Here is a 13,933-nt window from a genome sequence, read left to right as displayed (position 1 = left end):
CTGTGGATGGAGGGTGGAGGGTGGAGGGATTACCGTCTCCTGCTCCTCCTGCTCCTCCTCCTGCTGCTGCTGCTGCTGCTGCCACCGTCTGTTCGCAGGGAAAGTGACTGACAACAAGAGAGTCTGAGCTCCAGTCGGTGAATGGGGGTGGGTGGAGGAAAGAGGTGGTGGGAGGAAGGGGGTGGAGGGTTGGATGGAAAGGCAACAGATATGAAAAGGGATGCAAAGAGAGAAAGAGGCAAGGTGGCAGAGAGAGAGATGGAGAATATAGCTGTAGAGTGGAGATGGATGGAGGGATGCAGAAAGGATGCTGAAGGGAGGATGAACAGAGGTGAAGGGTGGAGGGATGAAGATGGGGGTGGACTCTGGGTTTTGGAGGCCTGAAGGGCTTCAATTTCACCCTTTTCCTTCAAGATTTTCACTTAAAGGACCATACGTTTGCACCATTTCTCAACTGCATGCTCTACATTTTTATATTTTGGGTGTATTTGTTCCTTCCGTTGTGATATTTCAGCTGTAAGTAAAGAAATATTGACTTCATTAAAGCATCATGATGAAGGCCATAAAGCTGTGTGTGATCTGTAAATGAATAAAGAACGTTTATGCCTCCTGTAAGCATTGATTTGGTGACTTGCACATCAACAGTTTTTGTTTTAGGATGTCTGTGATGTAACAAACAACACTGACTTTATTTCATTGTGTGCGTAGCGCCCACAGATACTTATGGTTAGACTGAAGACTAAAGATTGTAAACCTGATTGTCTCGTCATAAACCTACCACCTAGAAAAGCTTTGATCGGACACCAATGAAATCATGACATTTCAAAAAAAAATATATTATTTCTCATTTGTATATTAACGTACCTGTTACATCTTCTTTCATTTACGTTTTTTTTTCCATACACAACACTCTAAAGACTGTTTCAAAGACATGTTCACACTGCCATCATATCATTTGTAAAACAAATACTGGACTCCTTTATCCTATTTTATGTTTTAACATTTAAGGAACATTTCAAGATTTGTCCATTAAATCAATCACATGTAATTGTAGCTTGCAAACTCCTCGATGGGTGATTAAAATCCCCAAATTGTCAGAAAAAAATACTGAAGATATTGTTAGCTATGGCCCTTTATTGAAATCCATTAAAATACTATTTGATACAACATCAAAGATGTCTACAAATGTGCATGTAAGTTTGTTAAGTTACTTTGTTAAGTTCCTCTGATACATTGTTGCGTTTTTTAAGTTAAGTTGTTACGTAATGTTGTTATGTTACACTGTTACATTTTGCGTTGTTCCATTATATATAATGTATGTTGTATATATTGTATGTATATATTATAATGGTATGTAACCTTGTTATGTTATGTTGTTACGTTACGTTGTCACATTGTTACAATATTACATTGTTTAACTGTTAGGTTGGTACATAAACCTTAACCAAGTACTTTTGTTGCTTCAACCTTACCAGAAGTTTCATGATGTTGACCACATGGCATTGTGTGTATATGCTGATATGAAATATGTTCATGAAAAGTCAACATTCAACATATCCGTGGTTAGCAGAAACGTACAATACCAAAAGAAATCCTGCCGACTGGGTTGAACATAGATGCCTAGATATCTTTTGACCCTCAGATTATTAATTATTGCTTACTGTGTCATTTCAATGACATGAAATATCACAAGGGAGAAAGTACTATTACTTTATAAAGCAGCAGCATGAGTGCTGAGGTGGTATTCTATGAGTTTGCTTCCTCTTCCTGATCTTTCTTTCTTCCCTTCTCTGCCTTCTTAGATAATGAATGTGAGTTTTTGTAGCAGAATCTTTTATAAAGATCTCTAACATCATCTGCCTCATTTATCTTCTTTAAAGTGTCTCTTGCAGGTGCACATTAAGCTTTTTTTTTTAGGATACACTCTTGGGGGTCCATGTCTGTCTCTGCGCCCCGGGCGGGCTCTCTTGCCTGATACTAAAGTCTTCCTCTGGAGGGAGATGGAGGAATAAAGTGACAAAAGAACTGGCGGAGAAATGAAGTGAAAGAGGAGAGTCAAGTGTTGGTTGCAGCCTCAGAAGGAAAGATGGAGGGAGGAACCATCACCATCAGCCTGATTTGAATCGTTGAGATCATAATTCATACAGTAAAAGAGGGCTTACTCACTCACATGGTTTATTACAGCTGGTCAAATGAAATGCAGCTCCATGGATGAATGGATTAATGGATGGATGGATGGATGGATGGAGGAGGCGGGTGGGGGTGGCACCTGCTCAGTGGTGACCAGACAGCTGCACTTAAACATGCTGAATTAATATCTATTGTAGCCGCCTACTTATCTTTAAATGCACATGGCTGAGTGGAGAGCTCTACATGCTCTACAGCTCAGTTACCTCCACTGCTGTCTGCTACAACAATATATGTTAAACTAGTAACAAAAAAAATTAAATTAGTATAAGAAATACAAAAATAAAGAGTAACAAAAATACTTTGAATTTCCTGAATTTCTAGTACTCACTTTTTTTTTCCTTTACTGCTATATTTTGTTAATGCTGCTGAAAACGTCAGCTGTGTTCAGAAAGTTCTGGCAATATTATTTTTTTTAAATGGTATTTAAGAATACAAAAGAACAAGAGGGTTTTAGTCGATTGTTGATTTTCTCTCATTTTGTTTAGCAGCATGTTTTATGATGAAGTATGTTGTTGACTTTTTGTTCTTTCACTTGTAAAATCACCACAATAGAGAAAGTTAAAGGCACTTTTAACAAGGAATTATTTTAGAAATTGAAAACATTGAAACATGATGCAAAAGTTGAGATTCATCGAATTGTTGCTTTAGGAGCAACACTTTCTGTGTGGTTCAGGCAATGGTCAGAATTGTACTAACATTTATACATTTCCATGAATTAATTAGTATAAAATATTGAATAAAGAACCCAGGATGGCTCTTATAAATAATTTATTTTTTAGGATGCCTAGCGAGGGATTTAAATGAAGAATTATTTTTTTCATTTCCTACAAAGTAATGACCTTCAACTCCCAACTGAACAGGTCCAGGCTTGTTACGATGATGATGTCATGATACCCTTTTACCCACTAAGATAAGATAAGATAAGATAAGATAAGATAAGATAAGATAAGATAAGATAAGATAAGATAAGATAAGATAAGATAAGATAAGATATTCCAAATTGGATAGTGACAAAACAAAGACCAAAACAATGTATAATAAATGAGTAAGCAAACAGTAAAGGTGTAATACATGTGTAAAAAACTACAGAAACTAAAATATAATATTATCGGACTGAATTCAGAGACATTCAAATCCTCTTAATACATCCAAGCAGGTTATGATGTTTTAATCTAACATGATGAATGTGATGCTGCCCAGACAGAACCTGTATGTGGATAAAGACCAGGGTTTACATAAGACCCTCTCAGTGGGGGAGGGGACAAGGGCAAATCTTGAATGCAGGGGGGTAGACGGAAAGCAACGGGGTCCCAGGGGAGGCAGGAGGGGGGTTGCAATAATTGCCCTGAGCTCTGAGGGGCCAGTGTTGGAGCAAATTGAATGCAGCGTGGACGTGCATCGGAAATTACCTCTGGAGCAGCTGTCATTTAGTGAAGTGGCTCTTTGATTGGGCTCTTAGTCTCTGAGGGGCTGAACGGCTGATTAACAAACGACCACTGGACCTGAAAAGTTCACATGAGGACGTCCAGAGGATTGAAAAAGGTCTGAGGATCTGCAGCTGAACATTAAACTGTCCTGTTTTCCCCAAAAAAATAAATTCAATTTAGTCATTTATGGTCTGCAACTAACAGGGAAGAGGCCTGTCCCACAATGCACTGCTACTTATCCAAATTACTCATATAAATAATTCACATGTACACCAAGTTGCCAGTTTATTTAAATACAACTCAAACTACTGCAGTTTGCATGAATCGTTTTTGCTGAAACTGTATTTCTTTATGCAGAAATCTGTTTCTGTTATTTAGCCCACCTTTATTTATAGCTTAAATCGATGAACAAAATAATAGAAACACCCATCAGTATAACACAATACAAAAAAAGAAAGATAGTTGTAGCCAATAAACTGGTAACTCTGTGTTTATTCTTTCATTTCCTGTCAGATGTGTAACTTTTTGTAACAACCTGTTGTAAATAAAATGTAGGATTAATACTCAGAACACGACTGATGGTCATCGCGTGAAAGTGAGTTTCTTTTATAACTGGCTTTTGATTGATTATACATCAGTTATTTTTTTTTCATTTGTTTATCCTGCTCATACAGGCAGGCAGGTGGTTTTTGAGGGCTTTGAGCACTGGTTAGTGCAAAATGGGATGTATGAAAAGTCCTGGTAGAAAATGTGAAACCTGAGATGTAATCAATGGAAAACACACAAACAAAAAACACCAACATAAAAAATACAACAATCTGTAGCTTAAACCTTTCTAATGTACCACTGTGGAGCCTGTACCAGCATGTGATGGACATGATGAGAAGACTCACCGTGAACAGCTCCACCTTCTTGTTCCGTTGCTCCTTGAAAAGTAAACTTGATTCCACATCACCTGACTGTGGATGAAACACAGAGAACAGTTAGAACATGCAGACTCACCAAAAGAACTGAACCTGAGCTTCTTCTTCACCAGTGAGGCACCACGACGCCCTCTGCTGGTCAATGTCACATAAATACAAAAGTATTTACAGGGAGACACTACAGGCAAAAGGTAAAAAAAAATATAAATATCAGCAAGAAATTTCTCCAGTTTATTACGTAAATTAAAACATTATATATTTGTGTTACAGGTTTTCTGAAATAAAATGTTTAAATAAGTAAATGAGGGATTATCTTATTAAATATGTGCTTATTTGCATACATTTCAAGAACAGAAATTTGAACATTGGAGAAAGCCAGATTCAACATTTTAGTTTCATTTTGTGGACATATTAGAGTCACTTTTTTTTATAGAGGGAATTTGGGATATCTCCTTGTATCATTCCATTAATCAGAAAATACTGTCATTGTTTTCTGAAATGTTACGTTTGAATATGTATATGAAGTATTATCTAATGGTTACTTTTGGTGAAACACAGACGCAAATAGACAAAGTAGTAAAATAAACACCTTAATGTGTATTTTGGATGTTTTCTTTTTCCACTAGTCTGTAAAAAGACATGTTATTGAAGCAAAATAGTCTCAAAATTGACCAGTGGATGAAAAAGGAAAAATATTTTTTATGCTTGTAGCATCTCGCCTTAAACAATCTCTAGACAGATAGCAGCACAAAGACCCTGAAACTATTTGCTACCTGATTGTTTTCCAGTTTGCACATAATCATTTCAGAGTAAGGGTAATAAAAAACAATGATTCAGTAATATGTGAACTGTAATGATTAACTAAATATCCCAGATATTATAGATTTATTGCGTTTAGGAAAGTTTAAGAGAATTTAAGTTTTTTTAAAAATTGAACATTGTATCATTCATTTTATAGCCAATAAAAGCACATACTGTTTAATTTTTATGACCGTATGGAGAAGAATAAAACTAGTTTAACTATTTCCTTTTCTTTTGATAACTGCTGTTTGAAACAGTCCTGTTCTTCGTTGGTCTCCATCGACAGTCAGCTCATAAATGATTGAGAGCGTTCTTCATTACAAAAGGTAACACAATGCAACAAACAGCAGATGGCAGCATTGATGAAGATAACGAACCAACTTGCAGAACTAGAAAAAGCACAGGTTGACACTGGAGGCTTTTCTTCTCAAATACGTTGTTAATCGTTATTCTTTTCCCTCTCACAGGGTTTGTTTAAGTGTTTTCTTGCCACAACATAAACAAATATCATTTATATAAGGTGTATAATAATGCTGACGTCGTTGCAATTAGGTTGCAGCTGTGCCAGGAAAAAAATATAGAATAATTGGAACATTTCGGATTTTCCAGATGGAATTTAAATGAAAAGAGGAATTGATTAGTGAGGAACAGTTTGGGGAAGACGGAGCAAAAACAATCTTCCCCGTGCACCTCTGCTGAGCCCCAGATGCAGCGGTTTCTCCACTGGGGGTCGGACCACGGGGTCAGTACAGTGTTGATCAGGTGGAATAAAAGGGGTTGCAACCCCCCCAGAGGGATCAAAGACACTGGTCAACATGCCACACCCCTCTACCCCTCTCTTCCTGTACAAACCTCTCCGAGAGCAAACTCACTGACCCTTCAAACCGAGCCGGTGGGAGGAGGAGGGAAGAGGGAGGAGGTGGTGTATAGAAAGAAGGATGGAGGGAGGGAGGGAGGAAAGAACAGAGAGATTAAGCATTAACAGTCAGCTTAACCTCCTGGATCCTCCTCAGAGATTCATTACTTGTTGCATCTCTTTGCATTATGGCTGATCTGTTCAGGAAAGAGGAGCAGGAGGCATAGATTGTGGGAGGTTCAGTGCTTTCTCTTACCACTTGAAGCTACTTGCTTTTGACTAATTGATGTCCGTCGTGGCTCTAAACCAATCAAATCAAATCAACCATGTTGTTTAAAAGGGATTTACATGGCAACTTCCCTTTTCCTCACCTTTGCCAGGAAAAGTGTCTTTGAGATAAATACTTTTTATCTAAAGATTGACTCGTCCAGGACTGCCACACCAAGATACACGTGTTTTTTAAACAGTTCCTTAAACCTGCATTATCACTAATGTCCACCAGGGGGCGACTCCTCTGGTTGTATAGAAGTCTATGAGAAAATGACTCTACTTCTCTCTTGATTTATTCCCTCAGTAAACATTGTAAACATGAGTTTATGGTCTCAATCTCTAGTTTCAAGTCTTCTTCAATACAGCATGATGTTCATTTAGTAAATGATGCTCCATTTAGAGTCAAACAGACCATAAAGCATAGTTCAAATATTGCCACTTCTGTTCACTGGTTGCAAGAATAAAAAAATGGTAACTGCCAAAATCAAAGATGGCGACGCCCCAAAATGCCAAACTGGAGGATTCAAAAATTCAGTCCACAAACCAGTGGGTAACGTCACACAGGCCGGTCTCATCCAGCATTCGTAGCAATACCTACGAAAAACAAAACGCCGTAACTCTGAGATATCCCACAAAGTAAGTAGTTTTGTTGCCTAAACCTAACAGAGTTTCCTTTGAATACGGAAGTTTATTTTGAAAAAACTGTATGCATTTAAGGTGCATACGAGGCGTCACGGCGACTACATCCACTTCTTATACACAGCCAATGGTTGAACTGCCATTTACGGCCATAGACATACTGTATAAACGGCCCATTCTAAGGTAACGGAAACACAGGTGGTTATACACCAAGAAAAAACATACTTAATAATATCATATACCTTTTCTGCCAATGGATCTCTCTCAATGCTACACACTGTTCCTTTAAGTAAAGCTTTTATTGGTCAAACTACTAACTCCAAGCCTGAACTCACAGCATTGCCTTTGAAATCCCTGATGGTGTACATTGTACCCATCTGTCAGCAGGATGATAATCACTGAATCCACCTCTCCATCATTGTTTGGTAGCAGCCTGCGTCACATGCAAAGACAAATCCCATAACGCTCTAGTAGAATTGAGAAATGGCCGCCATCTTTCATGGCCCATTCATAAATCCAGCACCTCCACAATAATCAGAGCTTTGTGTTCTTGGACAATAGCTTTGCTCCAGTGGGAAATGTACCAACTCCCCGTTTCTGGGTGAAATTTTAATTGGAAGTGGAGGCTCGACCGTCAATAGCTGGCATTCGTCCAACTCGTTTGTACTGAAAATGGACTCACACAGACACACACACACACACACACACACACACACACACACACACACACACACACACACACACACACACACACACACACACACACGCACACACACACACAGTGATACAGACACACTACCAGTTATTTTGACTTTCCAAGACAGCAGCTTCCTAAAAAGGGTTGTTTAGTAAACCATGTATCTTTTAATGTTTGCTTGTTCTGCTCTTTAATTCTGTCGATTTTATGACCTTAACTTTGCTCCTTATCTACCCATTCACACACACACACACACACACACACACACACACACACACACACACACACACACACACACACACACACACACACACACACACACACACACACACACACACATACAAACACACCCCACACCAATGGTTCTGGTCTTACTCAAGGACAACTCGACCTGTGGAAAACATCCTGTTCGCTGCTGACATTAATATCTAAATACAGACTTTTTATGGAGTTAATGGCTAATACATACACAGAATGTTATCACAGTATCGATAAATTGGGTTAAAAATACAAGAACATTGTTTTGTGTCTCCTTATGGTCATTCTGAGACTTTTTATTGTTGCTTTGTGTCTTTTTGTTGTCCTTTTGAGTCCCTCATTAGTTGCTTTGTGTCTCTTTGTGGTTGTTTTGAGTCCTTGAGGCCCAGTAAGCCTATTCAGTAATCTATCCATGCTAGATTGAATCACCAAAATGGAAAGGGTTCATCCTTTTGGAAGCTGGGACATCTCAGAAAAGGTTAGAAAGTAGTCTAAGCAAGTTAGAAAATGTATATATTTAATGTGGAGTTGGTTGTCTAAGTTCTAAAGTGAACTTTTTTATTCACAGAATCCCTTTTTTCTTCTTTTTGTCCTGCTTCTCCTGCTCGCTTCAAATAAATTAACGTTTTTTCCCCGTTGGGGTGGATGCTGGTCGGACTTGACACAGCCACCATCAGAGAGTGAAGTAATGGTCTCTGTGGAGTCTGATTGGCTGCTGGGGAACTGCCTATGGTGGGCCCATACAAAGGAGCGATCTGGGCTACAAGAGGCTTAGAGCAAACTCCAATCTGAGGCCGGACCCCCACTAGTGTACACACACACACACACACGCACACCCACACACACACAGATTGCACATTGCTGTCTCCACTCGCTGATGAAGGAGCCCATTCATGCCCGCTGACAAATTACTACTGAAGCATGAGACTAAAGACGACCCCCCCGCCCCTCTGCCTCTGTCTCTCCCTCTCCATTATGGACTGTGTGAGACTTGGGTGTGGGAGAATATCACACGGGACACCAGAGTTATGAAAGGAGCATTATGTTCGCATGTTGTGAGCATCGACAGAATAGTTTCCTTTTTTGCTGCATCATCCATAGATTTTACAGTAAAAAAAGACAATTTTTTTTTTCTTGCAATTTTTACGGTACATAATAATAATGATAATTCTACCAAGTGTTCTACAAGGAATTAAATATTCTTGTAAACTTCAGTGCACGCAAAATGTTCAACACAGTCTCACGGCAGTTTATGATATTGTCACAAAATGAAATCTATTAGTTTTGTTTACAGGTACACAAATTGTACGTTTGTTTTCGTGACGCTCTGTAAACCTTTTTCTCCGGTACTACATTACGTTAAAAACGAAAGTTAGGTTAAGATAACACATCATTGTTGGCCTTAAAATGCAGTGAAGTTTAGGCAACAGAACCACCAACAGTTTAGGCAACAGAACCAAGAGTTAGGTTAAGGCAAAAAAAAACTACAGTTAGGTTTAAGCAACAAACTAAATAATTACGTTTATGAAAACTGTCGCTAACAGTTTGGAGAACCACTTCCATAAAACCACAATGAGGTGTGGAACAACAGTTTTGTTGGACCCCTTGCCCACCAAAAGGTAAACTTTTTGACATTAAAAGTATGCTCTTGCTCTTGATTTGTGTTTTCTCCTTGAATATGGCTCTTAATGGTCTTTCCATTGGCATTATTTTCATGCTGAGCTACACGAAAAAAACATTTCAAAGACATTTCGTGTCCCTGTTCATGAACCAACACGTTTCATTTTCGTGACTATTTCACAAACCGATGTAAAATGTTGCGTCTTGTGTTCTTCGCCCTGCGTGTTGGCAAAAAAATAGGTTTCAGCTTCAACAGCAAAACACCAGAGCAAACAGAAGTTCAAATATATTGGCCTAATTTTACAGTACTTCTCCGTCAACCTCAAATATCGGACAGATTAAGCCTTTTTTTTTTGCCTCAATTAGGTCATTAATGAGGTCAGCTGCACAGTGATTAGCGGGTAATATTCTCACACATGATCCAAGGCCGTGAGGGGGTGTAACTGTGTGTATTTGTTTTAAATGCAAGACGGAAACAGTTCAATGCAAAAAAGGAATAGAATTATCATCTAAATAACTTCACTTGCATGTCGGAAAAAAAATGTTGCATGTGGGCAGAACTACAGTGACTAATAACGCCGACAGCAACAAACAGCACTAATCACTTTTAGTCCAATCCCGTCCAGACAAGGGCTGTTTTTACACAAAAGGATTAGTCATAAATCCAGAAGGAGGAGGTCACCCGGGGCCACAGGCCACTGCTGACTTTGCATGTGAGATGAAAAATGCTCAAAACTGTATCGGTGCATTGAAAAACCCTCAAGGCCTTGTGTGCCTGGTGACTAAACTGTAAGGACATCCAAGGGAAGGTTCACACAAATGTAGACATAGTTAATAGGGCAATGGTGTGGAGGTGGTATTAGGATTAAACCAGAGACATTTAAGACAATTAAATCTAACATAATCATTAAAACCTGACAGATTTATCGAGGTTTACCACCGATTAATGCTCACTGGGTCTAAAGTAGATGAAGAAAAAGAAGTAATGATCCTCAATTTAATTAGCAAAAGGTCATGAGAGGTCCTACATAGAAGTGAGATATTTTAGGCTGTAAAAAGGCTTCAAGAGAATCAATTTGAAATGCAACGTTTACTCAGGAACAAGACAGACTTCCTTTACAAATTCATGAGGAGACAGGGGGACATTTAAAGAATATGATACATATTCATGTTATATTTCTCCCTCCCTTCCTCTAGTGTGATGTCATAGGCAGTGTAGTACATCTCTAAAAAGTGCAGGAATGAAGGGAATTAGATATGAGACCACTAAAGAGAGGGACAGCGTTTAAAACGTTGAAGATGTTTAAAGGGATTAAGTGAGCTGGATGTCTGAGGGTTAACGGTGCACACACACACACACACACACACACACACACACACACACACACACACACACACACACACACACACACACACACACACACACACACACACACACACACACACACACACACACAGATTCCAGCTCCCCAGGAGAGGCCAGTTGGACGGCTATACTGTCCTGACAGTAATCCTCAGATTAACTGGTTATGGGGCACCACCAGTCAGACACCAGTCAGACACCAGTCAGCCAGACGGCCGGTCGGCCAACTGGAAGGAAAGCAGAAATGTATGCAAACCTGAACTATTGGGTCAGCCAGACAAACAGAGAGCAAGACGGCCGTTCAGACGGACATTTAGGGGGACGAAACGTCTCCCAGTTTATGATAATGTTTGTTTTTGTCCCTATGGCAACCGTCTCCTTAGTTTTATAGCCACAACTTTTTCATTTTGAAGAGGTGGAATCTCTTATAATTATTTTCTATTTCAGTGGGAAATGCTTTTACCTTGATGCTAATGCTTACATACGTTGTGTTACTTGTAATGGAGTATTTGTACAAGGATGGATGTGACACTTGTTGTCTTTGCAGTTTTAGTTTGTTGGTGTCAGTTTTCTTTTATTTTGTTGTTTTTTTACTTAGAGTTTCCCATCTATTTATTCTAAAGTATGTAGCGGCCTACATAAAATAAGTTTATTTAATATATTATAAGGTATTTTGGATAGTAAGTGGGTCATGTTTCCTATATCCAAGTTGGGATTAAAGGGGAATTGAAATAAAATAAAAACTGTACAAATTGCGATATAGGACATGTGGCAATGTGTCATTACTTCTTTGTACAAGCTTAACATCAATATAAAAGTAAAATGATATAAAGTGTATTTAAGTGAAGCTCCAGTGTGACATTTTAAGAGATAAAAACTTCCAGCAGGTTTCAGGAACATAAAAAATGATTCAATATCCTGCTGTTGGATGTTTTTCCACTCCTACTCCATTTATCTCCAAATAATTTAGAGGCAGACAGTTGGTCCATCTGTCCCTTCAGTCTTTACTGACATTCTAGTTAAAATATTCTGAATATCCGCATCATCACAACTATTTAAAACAACCTGACCATGAGACAAACCGCATAAGAAGCAACATGCTGACTTAAAAACTTAATCACCAAAAGTTGGACCTTCCAGATACAGGTGCATTTATACCACAATGGATTGAAACCCCTTGACTCCACTCACAGGTGATGTGCATTCAACTAATCATGCGACCCTCTGAAACACCAGATTCATACAAATATTTATTTCATGTAATTAATTGAGATCATGCTGCAGAGATCTGGTTTCACTTTGACGTTAAGGTGGATTTTTTTTATGTTGATTAGTGTAAAAAGAAAGCCACATGAAATCTACATCTATTCAAAAATGTAGAATAATTAAACATAAGCATAAGTACTCAGATCTTTTACTGAAGTGAAAGTAACAAAACCACACTGTAGAACTACTTTGTTTCTAGTCAAAGTCCCTTAAACTATAGTTTTATAATGGATTTGCTGATTATATTTGTATTAATCAATCTGGATCTGCAAAGTAACTTAAGTTTATCAAATACATTTAGTGAAGTAAAAAGTAAGATAATTGCCACAGACAATTGCAAAGTATAAGTACCTCAGAATTAACTTAAGTACAGTTATTGAGTAAAGGTACTTAGTTGCTTTCCATCACTCCTGTTTTGTATTTTTTGTCACCAGTTAAAACATAATTATTAATATATTCCAGGATATATATATATTCTTAAAATAAACAAGGAGAAACAGCATGCTCTCTATCATGAAAGAGAAAATAAAAGTGTTGGCAATTTGAATGGAGTTCGGTTGAAAAGCTTGTCGGCGGTTAAATAACAGCAGCTAACGGTGACCTCAGCCATGGATTCAGAGGACTGGGAGCTTCACTGCCGCTACCCTGGCGACGGAGTCCTCTCCATCGTTATGCTCACCACCGTCTCCGTCTCCACGGTTACGTTCTGTCAGGCATTGAGTTTTAAGGGAGGCCAGGCTTAGTCCGGAATAATAACGACATTGGGGGCACATGAGGGGAAAGTGTTTAACAAACTCACAGATTCTCAGCTCAGGGAAACTTTCTCCAAACTCAATCTCTCTTTTTCTCCAGCTGAAGTTTGTAATAATATAAACAGTCAATGGAAATCCAGATAAAAAAACTTTTCATGTTAATGCCAATGTAGCTATTATTATAACTTTTCCCCAGGACAGTGGTTCATACCTTTTCCGGGCTTGTGACCTCTCATGAAAAGGCGGGTTATGTTTTCTTGTCCCCCGACAAATGTTGCATTTATGTTTGGGTTGTGATCACTTTAACCAAAAAGTAACTCCTCCCTCCATTGGTGGTTAATTTGAATAACTTAAGGGGTTTGAAGAGATAGAAATGAGACTAAAAATAACTAATTTCTTTTGTGAAAATGTGTTTTTTCAGGCACCTTGTGATCCCTAACATTTATCCTGTGACCTCTTCTTTTGCCACGAGTTTAAACTGGTTTAACTCCATCTTTTTTTTCTATTTTCTATTGCAGCAAAACTTTTGGAGATTCTGTCCGGTGCAGTTTGACCTCAAAAAGCTGCCAGTGGAGCTTTAAGAGAGGTGCGATCAACATTTTAAGGAGGGAGACGAAGGGACAAAAGAGCCGGGATGGGTGGAGGGGGAAGAGGAGAAGGAGGGGGCAAATGCTTGAGCTGGCGGCTGAGAAACAAGAGAAGAAGAATGAAAAAGGACCAGGGGGCCGGCGGTGGGAGGGAGGGAGATTGAAGTGAGAGGGTCAGAGGAGGTCAGTCGCTGTTCCTTTGCCGCCCTGCAGAGACAAACTAGCCTGCACAAGTTGTTACTGTGGCTTCCAAGTTAGCAACTCTGAAGTTAAGCCTCTGAAAA

This window comes from Anoplopoma fimbria, chromosome 18 (genome assembly GCF_027596085.1).
Source record: "Anoplopoma fimbria isolate UVic2021 breed Golden Eagle Sablefish chromosome 18, Afim_UVic_2022, whole genome shotgun sequence".
Taxonomy (NCBI): Eukaryota; Metazoa; Chordata; class Actinopteri; order Perciformes; family Anoplopomatidae; genus Anoplopoma; species Anoplopoma fimbria.
This window is presented reverse-complemented; position numbering follows the sequence as displayed.